The sequence below is a fragment of the Cyanistes caeruleus genome, chromosome 3 (assembly GCF_971803275.1).
Source record: "Cyanistes caeruleus chromosome 3, bCyaCae1.hap1.1, whole genome shotgun sequence".
Lineage (NCBI taxonomy): Eukaryota > Metazoa > Chordata > Aves > Passeriformes > Paridae > Cyanistes > Cyanistes caeruleus.
The window spans coordinates 13,921,023-13,942,110 of NC_141703.1; the positions used below are offsets into that span (position 1 = coordinate 13,921,023).

Below are 21,088 nucleotides of genomic sequence, written 5' to 3' on the forward strand. Positions count from 1 at the left end.
GGAACTGTGTCATGGTAAACAGCAAAAAATAGGGCTGGCCTGTGAACATCCTCAGAAGACGTAGGCTAGGACAAAGCCATAGGTGTAAAAGGAGAAATATATTCTCATCCCACCTTCTTTCTCCTATTTCAGAGTACCACATTTTTAGCCCTGTTTTTGTTGTTGTTTCTCTTCTCCACACCCCAAGATGGGTGTACCTGGAATAAAGAATCTTTGAGGCAGTGACAAAAGGAGAAGTTTGCCTGTGTCAAAAGCCATTGGCAGCATGAACAAGCCAGTGCAGGAACAAACATCTTGAGGTGGGCTGTACCAACTTTCTGCAGAGAGCAAGGAAGACTTGGTAACTACCTGGTCCTTTCTTTGCTCCAGGAATAGTGCAACTATATGCTGTCCCTTCCCTTGGGCAGATGGCGATTTGGATGGTAATCTTGCAGTGAGTCCTTCCTGCTCAGCTTGTTCATGCTGTAACTGGAAAGTATTTTCCATGTGCGTGCGCTGCGCTGACTCCCAAATGTGTGGAAAGAAGGACTCTATTGAGATCAGATTTAATCTAAAAACTTAAAAATAGCACTGGGAAGATAAACCTGGAATAGCTCCCTCCATCTACCGTGCACTCTGCTTACCACTTCCTTTCACCCTGCAGCCCAGCCCATCACTCCCATGTGGTGTCACCATCGCCATAGCATATGTTAGTTACTGGACTGGTGCCACTGCTTTCCAGTGAAGTATCACGTAGTTTTTGCATATAACCCTTCTGATAAAATTCTGCATGGTTTCTTTGCTGTGACTCAGTTAATGGAATCCTTCTTGTACAAGAAAAATGAAAGAGTGCATGTGGCAAAAGACCAGAATATCTAAATCTTGTGATGTTCTGCAGGTACCCTGTTTAAAAATACTTCAGACTCGGTGCTGTTGTTGTATGTGAGACAAAATGGCAGTTAAAAGTGCTCATTACTGGTAGATTTCATAAGGTCAGCTCTCATCTGAATGCCAGCCACAAAGAATCAGCATATTAAAAAAACTACCATAAGTTCTTTTCATACCCCTTTTAATCTTCATTTTACTTGTGGCCTGATTCATGTCATGAACTGTGAGTTCATGCAAGGTGACAAGCTGGGACCTTAAAAAGGCACCATTTCTCTGGTGTTACACATACACAAATTTCATGAACTTTACATTAGTCATGGACAAAAAGCATTAGAAAAAAAATCTCTAGAGTTACCTTGTTTTCTGTATTCTTCAGAATTAAGCTATGTCAGGTATTTCTGAACAGTACCCATTGCAGTTTCACTGAACTGAGAGAAGACTTCGGGTTTTTTCCCACCCTCTATGTGCTTTTTTTTAAAGCCTGTCAAGAAATAACAACAGAGAGAAGAGAGGCAATCTTATATTCTGGAAAGATAATTGCCACAGTTGTATATAAGGCTCCTCTTTTTTGGCTCAGTAACTTGAATGCTTGAAGAGGATGGATTTTAACTGCCCCCAAGCTCACTGAAAGGCACTTCAGTGGGTATTTATTAAACTGAAGGTTCATCTCTCGCACTGTATGTGAGAAAAGTGAAATAATTATACAAAGAAGAGAGGAAGAAGGAAATACTAATCATTTATTAGTGCACATGCTACATATAGCATGTGTCCTAATTCACAAAAGAGCTTTTAGTCTTGCTCAAACAAGGGAAAAGTACAGGACCTTGTCTTGTGGGTTACACTGTCTTGTGGGTCAGTGTGCAGGGGGTCTGAAGATCTGATAGACTGAAAACTACTACCTGTGGCATATCTTGACACAGAAACTGAAAGGAGCCCACAGCACAGGTGCTGGGCTGCCTCTTGTTCAGCTGATGCCTTTGATGTTTTATGACAGTTTTTAGTGCTGATGTGGCAAAACAACTTCAGAATGTGCAAAACCATAGCAACTGCTGCAGGAGGATATATCTGGAAACAAAATATCCTTATCTCTCTAATTTGACTGCATTTCTTCCCTTCCAAGACAGCAGCAGCAGTGCCTCTATAAGCAGTTTTTGTTAGGATAGAATTGGTTTGGAGTTTCAGAAGAGATTCCAGCCAGCCATGGGGGAGAGAGGGCACACATGCTGAAACCAGATGTGATTTTCCTGAGATAAGGGAGCGCCAGCCACTGTTTGGTGACTTTTTATGGTATTAAAAGGTCTATGGGGCAGAAACCACTATTGACCAGGGTGTTGGGGTCTCCCCAGTACTACTGTCAGGAGAATATGGGATTGTAACATCTACTTCTGGGCCTCCAGAGCCAGGACATGGCCTATGCAGAGGCTATCAATCTGTCTGTCAGGTCTTGATAAATTGAGTAAAATCATACACATTTTTTGCTTATTAACATATCCAAAACATATACAGTCATACCTATTTTTTGTTTTTTGAAGCAGGAAATATATAAAACAACTGCAAACTTCTCATTGGATAGGAGAATTTCAAGTGCTTGTAAGAAAATTAATTGTAACGAATATACGATCAGAAATTGTCAAATTAATTTTTACTTTTATTGCAAGACATTATTTTAATTTACAGGCAGAGTACTAGAGGACTTCGGAAATAAAGGAATATTACAAGGATCCAAATTGAGAGACCCACCCTTTCTGCCACAAAAGAAGGATGCAAAGGAGAAGTCTTCAGCCAGAGAGGGCCAGGAGCGGCACAAAGGGTCAGCCTTAAGGGTGAGTGGGTGCTGGCAAGCCCAGCTATCTGCGGTTACCTTAATACACAGCCTCCCTCAAATTCCTGGAACTGATTAGTTGTTAACTGCAAGGAAAATAGTCAGCAAAAGGGAACGGAGGCAGTTTTTGAGTGGTGTAATTTCTGTGATCTTTCCCTCCACACTGGCATGCCCTTATGCTACACATAGAACTGCCGCTGAACCAGTCAATGCAATGACATCGCTCTCCACTGTCAGAAAGCCAAAGGAAATCCGCTCATGATTTCTCCACCTGTTCCAGAGTCCTGCATAGCAAGGCCAGGACACAGGAGCCTCTCCGGGCACGCAGGGGCTGGTGGTTCCTGCCCAAATCACAATTACTTTTTCTAAAACAGGCCCTAGCTTAACAGACCAGCGGGTTTATTGTGCCCAAAACCGAGAGAAACCTGCCCAAAGACACGCTCCCAGCCCCTCGTAGAAAAAACTGCTTGTTAAATTTCCGCCGCCTCCACGGCGCCGCAAGCGCCGCCGCCCCCGCGCCCCTCGCCCCCTCCGCTGCGCCGGGGATGGCCGCGGCTGAGGAGACACCTGGGTTTCCCTGGCAACAGGTGCCGCGCCGGCCGGGGGAGCCGGGGGAGCCGGGAGAGCCCGGGTTTCCCCGCTCGGCTCCGCGCCGCCGGCGGCCCCGGGAACGCCTCGCCGCCGGGCTGGGCTGGGCCGGGCCCTGCCCCGCGGGGAGCCCCGGGCCGGCCCCGCCGCCCCTGGCAGGAGCAGCCGGGGGCCGGGCGAGCGGCGGCCCCGCCCGCAGCGGAAGGTAAGGGGGGGTCCTGCCCACCGTGGGGTCGGGGCGATGCCGGGGGCCCGGGGCAGCTCTCGGGGTCAGGCACCGGGGCTCGCCCCGGGCACTGCGCGGCGCACCTGCCTCGGGGAGGGTGCAGCTCCTCAGCACAGAGCTGAGCCCTGTTCCCCTGGGGCCGGGGCCGCAGGTTTCCCCCTCAGTGCCCTCCGCCTCCGCCACCCTGCTTTGGCCGCCCGGGGCATCTCCCTTCCCAGCCTCGGCCACCGCGCTTGGCTTCGCCGACGGCCTCCTCGTGGCTGGGCGGGTTTTTCCGTGCCCACTTCCGAGCCCGTCCCAGACACCGCACTGCGAGTGCCCTCGGGGCCGCTGTGCTCTAGCGTGGGCCTGCGCCCACAGAGCTGGCATCTGCCCTTTCATGCTTCAAGCAGCCAAGGCTTGCCCGCTTCCCCCTTTATTTCCTCCTGTTTACATTTGTCCTTAGCGAAGGCTGGCCGGTCACCGGCCTCGCCGGTGCCTTGTGTCCCAGCGTCAGCGGGGCAGTGGCGGTGCCTGCTCCGTGCGCTCCCTCCTGCCCTGCCCGGCGCTCCGCGCGGGGTCCCGGGCACGTCGCGGGGGATGCGGCCGCCTGATCTCGGCTCCCTGTGCTGGGCACGGAGCATCGGGCTGGGCACGGGTTTCTCTGCTGAGGCTGTGTGGCTCCCGAGCAGAGCTGGCTGCTGCGGGGGCGGTGAGCTCATGTCTGTCTGAGGCTGCCCCCGGAGGCAGACAGGCCCGCGGGCCAAGGCTCTGCTCCCTCGGCGGGTTGCGGGTCCCCTACCCGTGGGGCATGCCCCGATTTTCACTGCTGGCTGAGGTCGCACGGCCGTGGGCAGTACTGTAAGGCTTGCCACGTTGTGGCCAAGTAACTCCTTTCCTACTGCTTTGTTTTCTTGCCTTGGAACTCAAACCTAAGGCACAGTGAAGGGCAAAAGAGAACTGTGCATATCCTGGTACATATTCTTAAAAAAAGATCCCAAACAAGACTTTTACAAATGCAAAAAACATTAAAAATAATCTTTAGGAAAAGTTCCTTAAAAAATTAACCCCACTTACCATTTGCCTATTTGTTTTGTAATAGTAATGCTTCAGCGGTCCTTGCTGCTAAGGTTAGATGTCAAATATTGTCTTCCCATAAAATTTATCAAGAAAATGGGTCCGATTGGTGATTTTAGGCACTGGTACAACAACAGTATCCCAATTGAAGGTACAAATTGATCTTGAATGTCAATTAACAGAAGGTTTTATCCACAATTTTTAATTGCACATGAGATTTCTGGACTCTTCTGTGTCCCTGTGTTTCCTTTGTGTTGCGTTTGCAGAAAAAGAAAAGAAGCACAAAGCTCCTTTTACTTTACTAAAGCCAAAAGTTGTTTATAGTTTTGTGGCCAGTGTGATATTTCCTGATAATGTAAAATTCAATTGAAAAAGGAAATAATGTGCTGCCTTGCATTGTTCCTCCAAATAACTGAGAGGCAGATAACTTGATAAAAACATTTCTATCACAACCTCTGGTTAGTTAAGTGCTGCTATTATGGTTCCAAAAATAGATAGTCCCTGAAAGTGCCTGAAATCTGCAACATGGAGGTGAGTTCTGCACACAGCCTTTTCTGCCATGGTCATTCCGCCTTAAAATTGTCATGGTCTTCTCCTCTATTTCTTTAATTAACTCATAGTTTTTCGTTGTTCTATAAAGTAGATGCATACATGAAATCAAAGAGAGACAAGCTTGTAGTCAAAAAGTAGCCAACAATAGCTATTTGATGCAATAAAAATAAAAAACGTTCAATGGTTTGAAATAAGGAAAGTTATCACTTTTAAAATGACTTCTGGCAAAACTCCATGACTAACTTTCTTAAGAAATGTATCTACTAAATAGTGAGTAATGAACCAATACCTCTATAAACTATCCACAGAATTGCTTCTTTGTCTTATTTTTCAATGACTTATAATGTTTTGGCTTTCCAGCATTATTGATACTAAATCAGCTGGCTGACTGTGGGTATGTCTTTAGGAAGAGAGTGGCCAAGAGTTGCACAAAGCCCAGGAGGAACGTGCTGGGGTGGGGGTTGGGAGACTGGGGCCCTTTCCAGAAGGAGCAGGATGCTTTTCCTTGTGCTTAGCCTTGGGCACAGACACGGCTTACTCCTTCCCTCAGTCAAAAAAGGAACTTCAGAGGCTTAAGCATACACCCGGATGGCTGCTAATGAGACTGTTCTGTCTCTTCATATATTTCAAAATCTACATGCCATATTTCAGTCTCTGGCCTTCTGGGTGTTTGTGTCTAATTAGGCTGGAGGGCCTCCAGTTCAAGATTACCTATGCTGCTTGGTGCCCAATTTCTTTATATGACTTTGGCAATAAAGCAGATTACTGTGGGTTTATGTGCAAGCAAATTAAGGACAGATGTTAGCATTCTTATAAGCCCTGTTCCTGCTTTCTTAGCACGAACTGAATTCCACCATCATCTGTTTCTTTCTACAAAAAATGTGTAGTGTGCTGATTGTAGCATATTTATAACTGGGTGTATGTACTCTGTAAGATGCGAGACTTTTAAATCATTTTCTCTTGCTTTTTTTTTTTTTTTCTCAAATGAAAAACAATACTGCTTCAAGAAAAGTTTCCCAGTTACAGATAGAAATAATGAACAAGAGAAGAGGACTTTGGGCTGAGTAGAGCTATACATAGCACAAATAGCAACAAATGTTTTAAGTTTGTTTACATTTTCATAACAGCCTAGAGTAGAATGGAGAAAACAAAACACATAGTGCCTGAACTGGTATTTAACAGTATGATGTAATATTGCATTGTTTAGGACTGCTATTTACTTGTAGTTTAAAAAAAAATCCCAAACAAAGTGCCTTGAAGGAGAAACATGCAAAACCTGTTAAGACTGTCTCCTTGGTATCACTGAATAAATAAAACATATTGTAAAGTTATAGAATCATAGAATGGTTTGGGTTGGAAGGGACCTTAAAGATCATCTCATTTCAAACCCCTGTCAAGCAGAAAACCTTCCATTAGACCAGGTTGCTCAGAGCCCCATTGAACCAGGCCTTGAACAGTTCTGGGGCTGGGTCATCCAAAGATTCTCTGAGCAACCTTGTGCCAGTGCTTCACCAACCTCACAATGAAGAATTTCTTCCTAAGAACTGATCTAAACCTGCCCTCTTTGAACACAAAAGTGTGGTTTAATAAAGTCATTCCTGCTTGCTCTATCACTACAAGCCCTTGTAAAAATCCCTCTCCAGCTCTCTTGTAGCCCCTTTAGATACTAGAACCCAAACTCTCTCAACCTGTCCTTGTAGGAGAGGTGTTCCAGGCCTCTTTGTGGCCTTCCTCTGGACTTGCTCCAACACATCCCTATTCTTCCTGGGCTGGATGCAGTGCTCCAGGTGGGGTCACATGAGAGCAAAGTAGAGGGGCAGAATCCCCTCCCTCAAACTGCTTCCCATGGGTTTTTTTTGATCATAGTTCTTCAGATTTTTGTCCTCTTTCTAAGTGGTAGATCCACTCTTGGAATGCTTTCCCTGGTTTTGTTAAGTCAAAACCTGCAGTGAAATCCCAATTCCAATGAGCTAAATGACAAGAATTTTTAACAAGATTTGAACAATTGTCTCATCTTGCATGCCAGGAGAGCTGGGTACATATTCAAAGGTAGTTGCCACCTTAAAAGAACATTTAAAACATCTAGAAATACATTTTAAAATGAAGTCTAAAATCCATCACATTCTTTAAAAATAAGTTTTGGAGTCAGAAATACTGTGTTTGAAAACAGAATTCTTCATGACCTCATTAGGAGGATTTCAGAATAACTGTCACCTGATACCAAAACTCTTGCTTAATAAAAATTTTAGGGATTTTACCTCAAGTTCCCCTGTGACAGGTCTGCAGAAATGTTTTGGCACTGAGGAACAGTGCACCATGAAATGTGAGTGGCTTCTGTCTGTCAGACTCCGAGATTTTTGCTTGTGGTTATGCAGTTTGATAAAGTAAATTTTTCTCTCTTTGAAGAAAAAAGATTACAGAAGAAACATTGATACATAATCCTTGGATTTAAATAGTATTATTTAAGTAGTTCCACATTTGAGAATGCTGTAAAAAAAATCAACACTGTTTACAAGACTTGGAGCCCTGGTAAAACTCATTATTCCTAACATTGCATATATTATGAAAAAGAAAAAAGGCTCCCTGAATATCATATAATGACAGATGTTTCCATCTGGCAGAAATACTGAACAGCCACCCTTTTGTGGGCAACTTTTATAATAAAGGAATTTCTTTCCTTTATGAAGGGTTGAAACAACCGGGACAGGCAATCACATCTGAAATGTCTGTGCTTTCATCTTTGGAATTTGGAGGAGTAAGAAGTGAGGAGGCATTGCCTGGTGGCGGGAGCTGGATGCTTGGGAATGGTTGTAGTGGAATCTATTCTGTTCTGATGAAGGTACCATGCCCTGCCCTCTGCCTCCCTAAACCATGGTGAGGGACAGCCTTTGGAGCCTGTGCCTGGACTTTGTGCTGGGAACCTCTATCTATTAAGGAATACAACAACATACGTCTATGTGTTGTATGGTCATTCATTTTCATAGAGAGCAAAGTGACTGATCAATAGTAGAATGTGCCTTCAGAAGAAGCTAAGCTACTTTTCATGGGAAAATTATCACTTTAAAACCCCTTTTTCATCCTGTAACATTCCAGAGGTAAGCAAAAATCTGCAAGCACTAACCTTGAAAAGGGAACATCTTTGGCCCTGATGGAGGAAATGCAGGTGATCTTGTTAGAGACAAAGCTTAAAAGGTCTCAGAAACTGCAAACCTAAGTATAGCTGGTGTTCACCAAAATATAATTGGTGAATTACATTCTCCATAATTATTTTGTATATCAGATATGTGTTTCAAATATAAAGGAGAGGCTAAATGCCTTAATAAGTTAGGAAGGCAATAGCCTCATTTATCCAAAAGATAAGAGGAACCCAGATGACAGAATTATCAATATTCTGCAGGGAAAGAAAGCATATGGTAGGATGAAGAAATGTACTGCAGTTGGTTATGGGCTTTGCCTTTTGGTGTCAGAACACTAACCTGAACTCTGAAAAATCATTTGGGGAAAAAATATTCTTACAGACGCTGTCTGGACTTTATGTGATGGTGTAAATAAAATGTGAGTGGCATTTTGGGACTTTTTTTTTTCTTTTGTGTGTGTATAAAATTGGAGTAGGGCTCTGTGTCTTGGATCATTCTACTTTTTATTTTTTCAACAGATTCTGAAGTCACTGTAGCTGCAGCTTGGCTATCATGTTCTTCCTTTGATTGGAAACTGGCCAAGGGGATGGTTGGCAAGCCTGTTTTTTGGAAGTCTGGACATCTTGCTGCATTGGGCCCTCTGCAGTATTAATAAACCATGAATAAACTTCCTGGCATTTCTTTAACAACATTATGGTTAAAAACAATCCGTTTAAGCCTTCAGAGAATAGCTATTGCAGAAGAACAGAAAACACAGTCCATTGACATCTAGCAAATTACTCTTTTCTTGCTAAAGTAAAAAGGCTTTTTTTGATTTTTGCTCAGCAGAAAGAATAGTCCTGGGACATAGTATAAATAATAAACTACCATTAATAAATGTAGTCTTTCCACTGTAGAGTCTTACACGCACTGGTTAAGAATCTCTTTTCCTCACTTGATCTGCTATTCATTGAATTTTGTGTCCTGTTCTTGAATTTGTGTTTTATCTTATTTTGAAAATGCCATTCAAATTGCTATCTAGTTTGTATCTCAGCTAGCCAGGGCCAAGTGGATATCCCTAAATCCAATGGGGATGTTGTAACTTTCCCTGGACAGGGGGCTGCAGGCAGAATTGTTCTTCTGTATATCAGAGGGACATTATAAAGCCAGATCTGAGGAAACCTGTGGTGCAGGGGTGCTGCAGGGTGAGCCAGGAGCCATCTGTGCTGCTGCCCTGGAGGAGCTGAGTGTTGTGGCCAGTAATGAGCCCCCATCTGTGCCATGAGCCTTTGACCAGCAGCTTCTCTTGGGTGATTTTTTCCACAGCAGAGAACAGAACTCCAGGGAATGCACGTAAGGATTTTCTGTGACACAGAGGTTCTGTACTGAGTGTCACGGTAGCTGTGGTCGGCAATACCACAGCTTTTCCTCTCCAACAGTGCTTCTCTATGTGGCATGCAAATCACTAATGAGTAGTTAATTAGGCATAAGTGATCATGACTTTATTCTGTTTTCCTGTAATAAATATATTCAAGTCCCTGTTCTCACTGGTTTATGAAAATGACCAATATCATAGTACAGAAAACAAGTTTCAAGACAAATAAAAATGCCAAAACAGGTTGTTTTTTTTTTCTAAGAATGTTAGAATTGATGACTTAAAAGACAAAGGAAACCTGACAGAGAAAAATTATTGCTACAGTAATCCCCAAGTGAGAGGGTAGGAGTATGAAATTTTTATAAAATAAAAGTTAAGTACTTTAGGAAATTGATAAAGGCACACAAAAATCTCAATGGTGAATGGAATAATGGATGAAATACCTTTTTCTTGTCTTTTTTTTTTATTATTTTAAAGAAAGCTAGTAAGAACAAAAGGAGTCAGAACAAAAGAGTGGGCTGTTGTTGGTTGAAAAATGTCTATTAGACTTAGAGAAAAGTATTCACTGAATTACTTCTCTTCTTCAGGTGTCAGTAAAGGATAAAGTACCAAGAATGTATCTTGGCTGGTGGTGATGGTGAAGCACATAACAGCCTCCTCTACCTCTGCTGTGTGAGCTGCTGTTGTGCTACTGTTTGGCTTATTTAAACATCTGGACCTGACAACTAATACCCAGAAGTTTTTACAGAATTCACTGTAGATTTCTTTGGGTTATGAAGCTTGAATTTTTCAATATGCTTTGAAACATGGAGAATTACAGTGAACTTGGAAATTTGTCACCAATGCTTTCAAAAGGAATCTTCTGGGTAATTGGAAGCCTATCAGTTTGGCTCTGGTCCTGGAAAAAATGAAAGAAATTCTCTAACTGGACTACATTTAAGCTTCCTATCATTCTTTAAGTCTAGTCACCCGTGATTTTTGGAAAATAGATTTTATCAACCTGCCTTTTTATTCCTTTCTTTATTCTCTTTTTTGAGAGATAACAAATACAGTTTGATCAATGCCATTGCATTGAAGTAATATATTATATGCTTCTGTGAGGCATGATTTTTTGATCAAGTGACTAGACTGAAATGAAATCAATTTGATGCTTCTTAAATGGACTAAAAGCTAGAAGACAGGCTATGAAACATGACTGTAAATGGGGAATCCTCACTGAGTGTGTACCTTTCCGTTGAATCCTATAAGAACTGGTTATTAGCAGTGACTATTTAGCACTTTATTCATAATAATAACAGTTTTCCACAGTAAATTTAAGAAAGAGGAAAGCTATCTGATGCAAAGGGATCTGCCAATTTTAGTTAAGGGGGTGCAAGCTGTAGTGTGCCATGAGTGAGGTTTTAGTGAGGTGCTGTGGCTCTTAGACATGTAATGACAGTACTGAGTAAGGGTAGAGAAGTACTTTGTACATGTACATTGTATTGCTATTTAGAGGGAGAAAAGGGGTTGTAAATGTCTTGACAGCAAAGGATTTGGAAAAATGGACCCCCAAGGTCACTATCTTCTTGATTCACCAAAGAGGGGTGGCCCAGTTTCACTAACTCTTGTTAGGTACCTCTTCTAGTTCATCAAAGGGGAAGGAATTCTTCAGTGTAGCCAACACCAGCCTAATAAAATACACTGTCTAGAAGGTGAAACTGAGGAACCGAGATTTGCCTTTGTAACAGTGAGGTAAACTCACCATTGGAATATTAATAACAGTACAAACATTATGTAAAAATACATTCTAGTTAAAAAGGACTGTGATTTTCAAAGACTTGTATTTTTCAAAACTGAACTCTTAGAGATTCCTGTCATATAAAAAAATATTACTTCAGTTTAGGGTGGTTGTTTATGCAATTTGTGGCCATTTCCAAGAGGACTGTGGTTCTCTATTTGTTTAGAGAACTTTGCAGCTTTATTCAGGCCTCTGAATATTGATGAAACTTAATGTAGTCTCTTGCTCTACTCATATATTATAGCAAAGAATTGTTTTATGTTAAAGTTTTTACTGGAAGGAATGAAAGCAGGGAAAGTAATGTGTATGCTTTAGAACTTGAGAGATGCCTGTACTCCCTTCTCCTGTTGCTCTCTTATGATGTTCCTTGAACCTTCCTAAATAACCAGGACAAAGAGACCAGGAATTTGACTTATTATTCCATCTGTTCTCTGATGCAGCTGTTTTTGGCCTGTAACCAGAGCAGATGAATGTAGTGCCCAACTCAGGCAAGGTTTCTGAATTGGCTAAATGAAGTAAGGGACAAAGATGAAATTTTTATGTTGGGCTAGATGAGATCCTGCACTGCACTTGACAGAGGTTGTATGAACACCATGGTAAGAGATTTTTCCTGTGACTGTGTTTATATTTCTTATATATGAAAGAATTCTGTGGCTCTCTTCAGAGCTGTGATTGTTTAAGATTATATTGAAATTTCTTAATGTTGAAATGTTGGGTGACAGAAAGAAAAAACAATTTCAGAGTTACAGCTTAGATATCATTATGAGCCCAAGGGATCTTAATGAGGTTCTGCTCCACATTCTCAAGAATCACAGTTTAGAAGTTTGATCTTTAGAAAATCCATCACATTTAAGTACAGCTGTGAGTATCTGTTCAGTTTTTGTTAATGCTGTTTACTACTGGCAGGGCTCTGAGACCAACACATGAAGATGTTTTGCATCTAGAATACTGCATGTTTTTCACGTTTTTGCTAAAGCAATGAAAAATGCTCCTCTGTTGAATCCAGGTATTTCATACACAATTAGTACAGTTAGTAATTGTACGTGCTATTTCACTCCCACTTTTGCCCACTGGAACAATTTATCCTTCCATCCTACTAAAATTGAAAATAATGAAGCTGGCTTGCTTTGCTGAGGACATTGAAATTACCCAGATCACCTAGAAGCAGAGCCAGGAGTAGTATCAATGAGTCTCAAGCTGCTCTTTTATCCACTGGACCATGCTGATGACACCACTAAACACAAAATTTCATAAGTACCCAAGAGCAAATTCATAACCAAATTTCAGGTCTTGCTCTAGGAATTTAGTGAGAATCTTTTTTAAACTGTGATGATAAATTCTTTTTCAAATAGTTTTTTTTGGTTTTAATTTATAAAAATATAAAGAGAAAATGTGTCCCTCCATGTTTATTCTCAAGAACAAATTGACATTTTTTTCCCTGTGACCATAAAAATACTTCCTTCTCCACCCTATCCCTGTTCCAATTACTGCATTGAAAGCCTACTCTGTGTTTATGTTCAGTTCCTATTTCAGTTTGCCAGTGGTAGCAGCCTACAACATGCACAATCTATATTCCCCAGCAGTTGCAGCAGCACTGGCATGTTGGAGCTGTTGGTAACGTTGGTGGAACTCTCTCTATGAAGTAATGCCTTAAAATTATCTTTTCTCTGCAATTTTTGCCACAAATTGAACTTCTTATGAGCACTTATGATAACTTCCCATCAGGCTTAAAAAGAAGATCCAGTTGCTTTCTTTTGCTCCCCCCAATTTGTGCTGATCTGTGCCCTCCTGTTCTACAGCTGGATTGAATGTGTCTCTGATAAAGGACTGGGTTGTTCAACTGGAGCTTGGTGTGATGTTCTCTTAGTCTTGTCTTTTAGTGTTACAGTCTACAACTTACTGTCCTTATTTCTGTCTTCTCTATCTTGCCAGAAGAATGAACTTGGCTGTGGCTGTCTCATGTGCAGCCAGCACTATCAGTGTCTTTCCTGAGCAGACAAGAGCGCTGCTGCTGTACATCTCTATTCCAGTAACCTGTCCATTTGCAGGGCAAACTTGCCTGAGAGAACTTCTGTTCACCTGTCTGATACCTCTGTTCAGAACATTTTGATTATTAAATCGTCTGTATGAAATATTCTGACCAACTCTAATGGAAAAGAAATAAATACCAGTGTCATAGGCATACGTGCCAAGAGCAGTACTGATTAGGAACTTTCTGGTTGCAATCTAGCATCCAGCCTTAGGTGCATGAGTGTTTTCTATGACCAGTAGCTATTTATGGATGATTCCTAAACACAAGAACTGAAAGGATTAGCAAGATGTACAGTATGTGATTCTTTGCCCTTTCCACAAACATCAGGGTCACAGTTAGAAAGAACTGCAATGAGGTCATAAAAATATTCATTTTTTTCCAGGCTTTAAAGATCAGCACTATTTGTCATGGAACAAAATGGCATGGAAGTTGAACTTCTGTTCCCACAATTGTATTTAAGAAGTGCTCATGAATCTTGACAGACTTATGAGTGATTGTAAGCAGCTGACTGAGAACAATAGGTCTGTGCATGCCATGGGACACGGGTGGGCCCCAGCCACCGTCAGTGTATCTGTGCTGGGCAAGTCTTGTGCGCCAGGTACAATACACCAGGCAGAGCCCTGGGAGCTGGGGCACATGGCAGCATGTTTGAGCTTCAGTCCCAGCTGTTCCTCAGCTGATCAAGCACTTTATTTGAAGAAATGTATCAAATAAAGTGCATTTGGTGTGGTTATTTTTTTTTTTTTAGGAGGCTGAACTGTGTCTTCCCTTGATGCAAATTCACATCTGACACCATGTTGTCATAGCTTTAACCCCAACCCACTCTCTCAGTTTGGGGAGGCACATGTTGCCAGCTCAAGGCTGGTTTACAGAGAGGCAAATACAGATGGGTCTGTATATAAGCGTATATATAACATATACATATATTCATGTATATGTTTATAGCTAAATATTGTATTAGCATGAATATAATTTTCCGTAGGGAAAACATAATTCCTGGAGAGGTTGTCTAGGACTGAAGGTCTTCTGTGGCCAAGGGCAGAAAAGCTTACAAAGTCCAAGAATTAAAAAGAATTTTCCTGATGCCAAAACCTTATTTCTCAAAATATGAAGGGAAGATACAGAGAGGAAGAAGAACATAAAAAAGTGCAATGGTGAGGTTGATGGTGGTATTTGAGGATAGGCTGATAAAGGGAATAATGATATGACAAAGAACCTTTTCCGTCTGTAATTAAAAATCTACTGCTGTTTTGTGGTTCCATGTAACTGAGTCAAAATCAGTAAAACATTTTGCTTATTTTTTTAAAATGCAATTGCCTCTGGGCGGAAAATGTTTCCTAATGTCTCCTAAATTCTTTAATTGGTATTTCTGTGAGTATATGAAGATACATTCTGCACAAAGGAATACTGTAGTCTGAAATCAGTTTTGGAATCATGTCCTCTGATAAATATAAGACATGAGAAGCTAAATAGTTACATTGAGAAGGCTTTACATTTGAAGGTTATTATGGTATTAAATTACATACATATAATTTAAGGAAATACTGTGTTGATCTGTAGATAATTGAGAAGATACTGGTTCAGTAAAAAGAACCATTACTGAAAATATATTATTTAGGGCTGAAAAGCTGTTTATATACAAAATCTTTCAGATCCCACATATATTAAATGCAGTGTACTCTGTCTATAAAGATCTTCTGTGGCTTACTGTTTGATCTGAGCACCATGTAATAAAAAGTTCTGCTGAGATGAAATTCTGTGTAATTGAACACCCAAATGAACAAGATGCCTAATAGGAAAGGAATAAAATGCACAAGCTTAAATAAATGACATGCTGAAGTTGGTATATGGGGTAATTTTTATTTCTACAACCTAGAATGCTAATTTCAAAGAAAAAACTACCAAAAAATGGAAAGGAATTACAACCACTGTCACACTCAAAAGGTCTGTGTGATAAAAGGCAGGCAGAAGAAAAAATGAGATCACAAAAGTGGTATGTTTGCAAGGAAAAAAAAGAAGCCTTTGCCAGGCTACAAGTAAAACCAAAATGTGATGAAGAGTTACGGCCTTTAGAAACCAGGTACTTTAAACAGTGAAGGGAATTTCATAGTTCAACAGCATTGCACAGGTGGGAAAGGTTGTATCCTATTTATTGCATTTTAATTTCTGTATCAGTTGAGGTATGTAATTTTCAGAACAAGAGATTTAATCTGATTATCTGGTAATTCAGAGATCCCACTGTGATGTTTAATTTGCAAATGTTCATGACCTAGGCAGCTGATAGTGTAAGGAAGAGCCCAAGCTGTGGTTTCAAACTCCTGCTGTGCAGGGAGGGTGTTGGTAGAAGCAGCTGCAGAGGAGTAAGACAAACCTGGAAGTTGAGCTCCTGCTCATCAGCCTGGAATGAAATCAGTGTGTGGCTGAGATGGGATTGTCGTCGTGTGTTCTTCACAGAGATAAACACGGCAAGGATTTGATGAGTGGAATTGTTAAACTGTATCTGAACAGTGCTACCCAGGGACATAAGACTTTGTATCCTCAGATCTCCAGGGAGAACTACAAGACAACAGGATTAACTACCAGAGTGGATTTGCTCTGTAGACAGAAACTCTTTTCTACATGATTGGAATAGATAATTGATGGTGGATCAGATCATACAGACTTCTGAAGTAGATTAGTTTTTCACTTTTCTTTTTCTCATTACAGCCTTTGTCATGAAAATGGATATACTTTACGCCATTTTCTGGTCTCCTTACAGTCATTGCACTGGAAATGTTATCACTTTTGTTTTTTTCAATTTTTACATTCCTTAGGCCTGATGTAATTATTTTCTCATAATATATTCTGTTTCTGTGTTTATGTGTATATATATATATATATATATATATATATATATATATATAAAATAGCATAGGTAGGGTTTGCAAAGAAATTGTATTATTTCCTGACACTCCAAATATGTTATTGTTTAAAGAAATAATTAATTGTCTTAGGATGATATTTTCATTAGGACCTAGCTTAAGAACCTGGTTAAACATAAGAAAAAGTGGTGATCAGGACTTTCCTGTTGTAGACACTAAGGAGGAAAAGAGCTGTATTTCTCTAGCCTGACTTCCAGCAGGAAAGAGATTTGGGGATTCTTGCATCTGACTCTCTATTGCTACAAAGTCATCTAGCTTTGATCTACCGGGCCAAATGATGGAGGATCTAATACAAGCTTTTGCAGAGCAATTTTGGAAGACTACTTATTCGTGTGAAAAGCAATGAAATTGAAAATAAGTGAAATAACTTTCTATTTGTGACATGAATTACCTGTCACTGGCATGCAACCTTAAAAAAAAAAACCTTAAAAATTTAAAATTTTGAGAAGTGGTAATAACTTCAAAGAGGAATTAATACAGAGATGTCATTTGGCTTCTGCTGTACTGGACTTCTCATTTCATAAGCTCTCATTGGTCAAACCATATGCCTTATTTCTAGACTAAAACCATCTAGTTTTAATTTCTGTATGCAACATCTATACTCTTTTTCAATATTTTTGTATTTTATATTATTTATTCAACATCAAAATAATGATTAAGGATGTCTAATTTTGGTGTATGTGTGGCTTATAGGAGGTGCAGATTTTGGTTCACTTAGGTCATTCAGCACCTTCAGTTCCTACCCCAGTCAGGGTCTGAGGGATCAAAACCCACACAGAATTCTTAATTGTTTGCACTTGCTAAAGAATATTAATAGGATAAACTTGTGCACAAAAGATCAGCAACACATCCTTCTATTCTGTACCCCAGATACCTGATGTGAGCAAATGCCCTTGAAACAAAGTGAGACTGAGAAATACAGCAGTAGGTATTGTGTGTTGGTACGTGTGCTCCTGGAGCTTACTGCTATCCCGCTAATCAAATGTTGCTGAGTTATATAATATCTATATATAATACATCTGCCATTTTTTTTTTTTTTAATAATATCTTCTGGACCCCTGTGGTGATGCTACTTTTTGTCATCAGTCGTGTAACAAACTGGTTTGTGCTTTCAATTTCATGCCCATTAAAAATGGCTTAAAATGGGCTGCCCCCTTTTGAGGATAATCAGACTTTGGTTCAGCGATTCCAAAAAGCAATCCCACAGAGAAATACCAATAAACTAGAGAATCCTGAGCAGAGCAAGCCACTGCAGTGCAGAACATAATTCATAGAAAGCATTTGACAATAGCATTTTTGATGATTCATTCTCCTGGCTCAGATGGCAGAAAGAACCAGGCATGGGAATAGTGTGCATTTGCAATAAAAGAATGAGAGATTGTTTTACTTGTTGAGATGACCCTGGAAATGATAGCAGGCTATTCTGGTGTCCATTCTGGGCCAGGCTGAGATGGGTCAGGGAGAATGAGAGAGAGCACAGTCAGTAAATTTATGAATGCGATATAAATTATTGAAGGATACAGAGAAAATGTCTAGCCAAGTATAGCTGATGACTTTTCTTATAAGTTTGTCCGGTAAAGATAATTTCACATGCTGTAGGGCATGCAGCATTGTGTGACATCCTAATTTTTTCCTTAAATTGTTCTGTGAGATGGGGGCAGCTCTGCACAAGATTGTTTTCATAGTGTTGTGTCTTGTATTTGCATTACCCTGTGACTAACTAGCAGTGAGGTCTGCTTGAAGGTTTACGCACTGCTGAGCTGCAATAAAATCTCTCCACGCCGTGAGCACTCTACTATCTGGCATTGTGGTTGTTTTAATGGGATTATTTTTTCTTGTGCAGGGATTCCAGTTTGGGCTTCCCTTGTTTGGCTGCATCTGTCATGAATCTTGTTGGATTTGAGTAGGTTGGTGATGCCTCTCCTTTGTCGTATTTAGTTGAGAACAGCCTGCACATTTAAAAGCATTGGGACAAAAGTGCCATTGTGCAGAAAATCTTGTTTTTCAATGAATTCAGCTTAAAATGAAGTACACAGAATTAGCGTAGCTCTTGGTAACTGGATTAAAACTACCTACCTTCAAAAGAATTGCTATGCAATGCAGTCTTCCCAAGGAGGCCCCTAGTTTGAAATTTTTTGATTTGGATTGGGCTGAGAGGGAAAAACATACTGTGCCTGGGTTTGCAAATCTCACATCATGTGTAGTCCAGTCAGATGTGCCTGACAGCCCCCTGTGCACTGCAAGTACATCTCAAGTGACTTGCTGAGTTGGAGGCTCTAAGAACCCCAGGAAGAGAAGCATGCCTTTTCAGTTCAGTCAGAAGTCTTTTTTCTGTTTGCTGCTTGCTGCTGAGAAGACCTTCAGTGAGAAGGTAACAAGGTGTGGGATGCACAAGTGTCTCAAGGCTTGGGCACAACATACGAGGGGCTGTGTGAGACATTTTCCACTGAGCCCCAGGTTTGCCACTCTCTTGGTCCTGCTGTGGATGTGGTTCCAGGTGGTTCCTGTGTGTGCCTTGGCTGCAGGCCACTTGTAGCTTGACTGTGCTGTGGGTGCACACCAGCTCTGGCCAGGTGACATGGTGACATGATGGCAGGTGTCCAGCCCAGCCACTGGAAGGAGGTGGGGGTTTGCTTGGCCTGGTACAATCAACAGCAGTGCTGTGGACAGCCTCTTCAGGTGGAGTGCAAGGTACTGATGTTTTTTCTGGCTGATGCCTCTTTGCACCGGCTTCAGAGGATGGTTCAGGTTTATTTTTGACCAATGAGGCATAGAAAGGTCCTTGAAACCCAGGGAGAGTGAAGGAAAATAGGCAGATAACAGATTCCTCCCCATTTTCAATTTTGTTATTTTCACTGCTGCCTCCATGCATTTATGTATACTAACTTCACAAATGCCTAGCAGTCTGTAAGCTTTACATTGTCTTTTTTTCAAACTTGGCTTAACCTGTCTGGGGAGTCTTCCGCAAGACTATATGAGTCACAAAAAGTAGCAATATGCTAAGTTAAATACAGTAAATGATTTATCTCCTCTCCCTCTGGTTTGTGTTTTGAAATGTACGCTGCGCGGTTTGATAGCTTCCTACCACTGCTGCCAGGCCACCTGTCCTGCACTGTGTCCAAGTCTTTGTCTCCAAAAATACCACTGCAGCTCAGACAAACAGCCTGGCAGCCATGCCAGGGAAGACCTTTAAAATGATGATCTTGTATCGCCACAGTGGGAGAGAAAGATATATTACACATCTGACCCAACACTTCAGAGCTGCAGAGCCATGCCTAAAATGCATGTGGTGAGCTGTTCAGCCTCTGGAAATGGCATTGTATGGCATCACAGTAGTTAGCATAGTGCTACTATGCTACATATGCTTTCTATGATATAGGTTGATTTTTCTGGTCTGACTTTTGTTTTGTTCTATTTTGTTCTTTTTTTTTTTTTTTTTTTTTTTTTTTTTAATTAGTGACTCACGTTATTAGAATTGGTGAATTAGGCCTGTATCCCATGCCACAAACCCTGAAGTGAGTCCAGAGAAGAGCAACAAAGCTGGTGAGGAGGCAAGAGAGCAAGTCTTGTGTGAGTAGCTGCAGGGTGAGCTGAGCTTGTTTGGTCTGGAGAAAAGGAGGCTCAGGGGAGACCTTATTGCAGAAGGAGGATGTAGGCAGGTGGGGCTTGGTCTCTTCTAGTAACAAGTGACAGACGGGATGAGAGAGTGGCCTTAAGTTGCACTAGGGGTGGTTTTGATCAGATATTAGGAAAAGTTTTTTCAGACAGGCTTGTAAAATATTGGAAAAGACAGTGCAGGGAGGTGGGTGAGTCACCATCCCTGGAAGTGTTTAAATAACATAAGGATATGTCACATGAGGACATGGCCTAATGGTGAAGATTGTGGTGGTGCTAGATTGATGCTTGGAATTGATCATAAAGGTCTTTCCCAATCGTAACAATTCTGTGATTCTGTGAAACCCAGTGCTTTTTCTTTGTGTACCCTTTAGGGCCTCAGGCCTGTTAGGCAAGATAATGGAAGTAGGTAATGCCGCGTGGTGGCTGTGGACAGACACTTGAGTTTTCAGGTAAGTTAAATGTAAACAGATGCTAAAGTGGGTGTCCTACTGAGGTTTGGGTCTCCCAGAAGCAGTAGGGTTGCCTCTATGCTCATGCTTGGTTTTTGTGGACTTGGTCCATGTGTTTCCATGCCCAGGCTAGCTGGCAGCAGCTGAGAGAATGGCAGCACCCTGAGCGCACAGAACTTAGTGCTGGGCCCTGGTGTGCCATGGTGGCTCATGTGAGCTAGCATAGCGGTCCCTGGGTCCATGGAAACTCAGCTTGTGCTGGACATCAAAGAGAGAGCAAGAGAATGGAGTTGCAGGTACTAGGCATTATTTGCTGTATAGATGGATGTAGCTGAACTTTTTCTGCAGAGCCACAGGGTGAAAAAACCCCAGCAAGATGCAGCTCCTGCCAAGCATCCTTGTCCCTGGCAGCAGCATCTTCTGGTGTGCCACGGAGGGACTTCAAGGATGGTTCCTCCTCACTGCTGAGCTCTGCAGAAGGCATTACTTTGCACACCTTCATGATGGACTGTCCAATATCCTCTGGGTCAAGGCCAGTACTGACTGTGAGAGAGATGTGGCAGAGACACTTCGTAAGAGCACAGCATTCAAGGGGACGATGTGAGGGAGGTAAATTGCTTCGAGTGTCTGCCTACGTGCAGATAGAATAGGGAAGTACGTTTGTTAAAACAAAAGGTCTGGGTTGCTTG

At 41.7% G+C, this 21,088-nt stretch overlaps 1 long non-coding RNA gene across 3 annotated transcripts in view; it reads left to right on the plus strand.

Annotated features, from left to right (window-relative positions):
* Positions 1 to 3,396: 3,396 nt before the first annotated feature.
* Positions 3,397 to 21,088, plus strand: part of LOC111922893 (uncharacterized) — a 340,899-nt gene continuing 323,207 nt past the window's right edge. For 2 of the 3 annotated variants that reach the window (XR_015284143.1, XR_015284144.1), the window contains exon 1: positions 3,397 to 3,482. This is a non-coding gene — a long non-coding RNA (uncharacterized LOC111922893). The remainder of the gene's footprint in view (positions 3,483 to 21,088) is intronic. The other variant, XR_015284142.1, reaches the window with a different exon arrangement.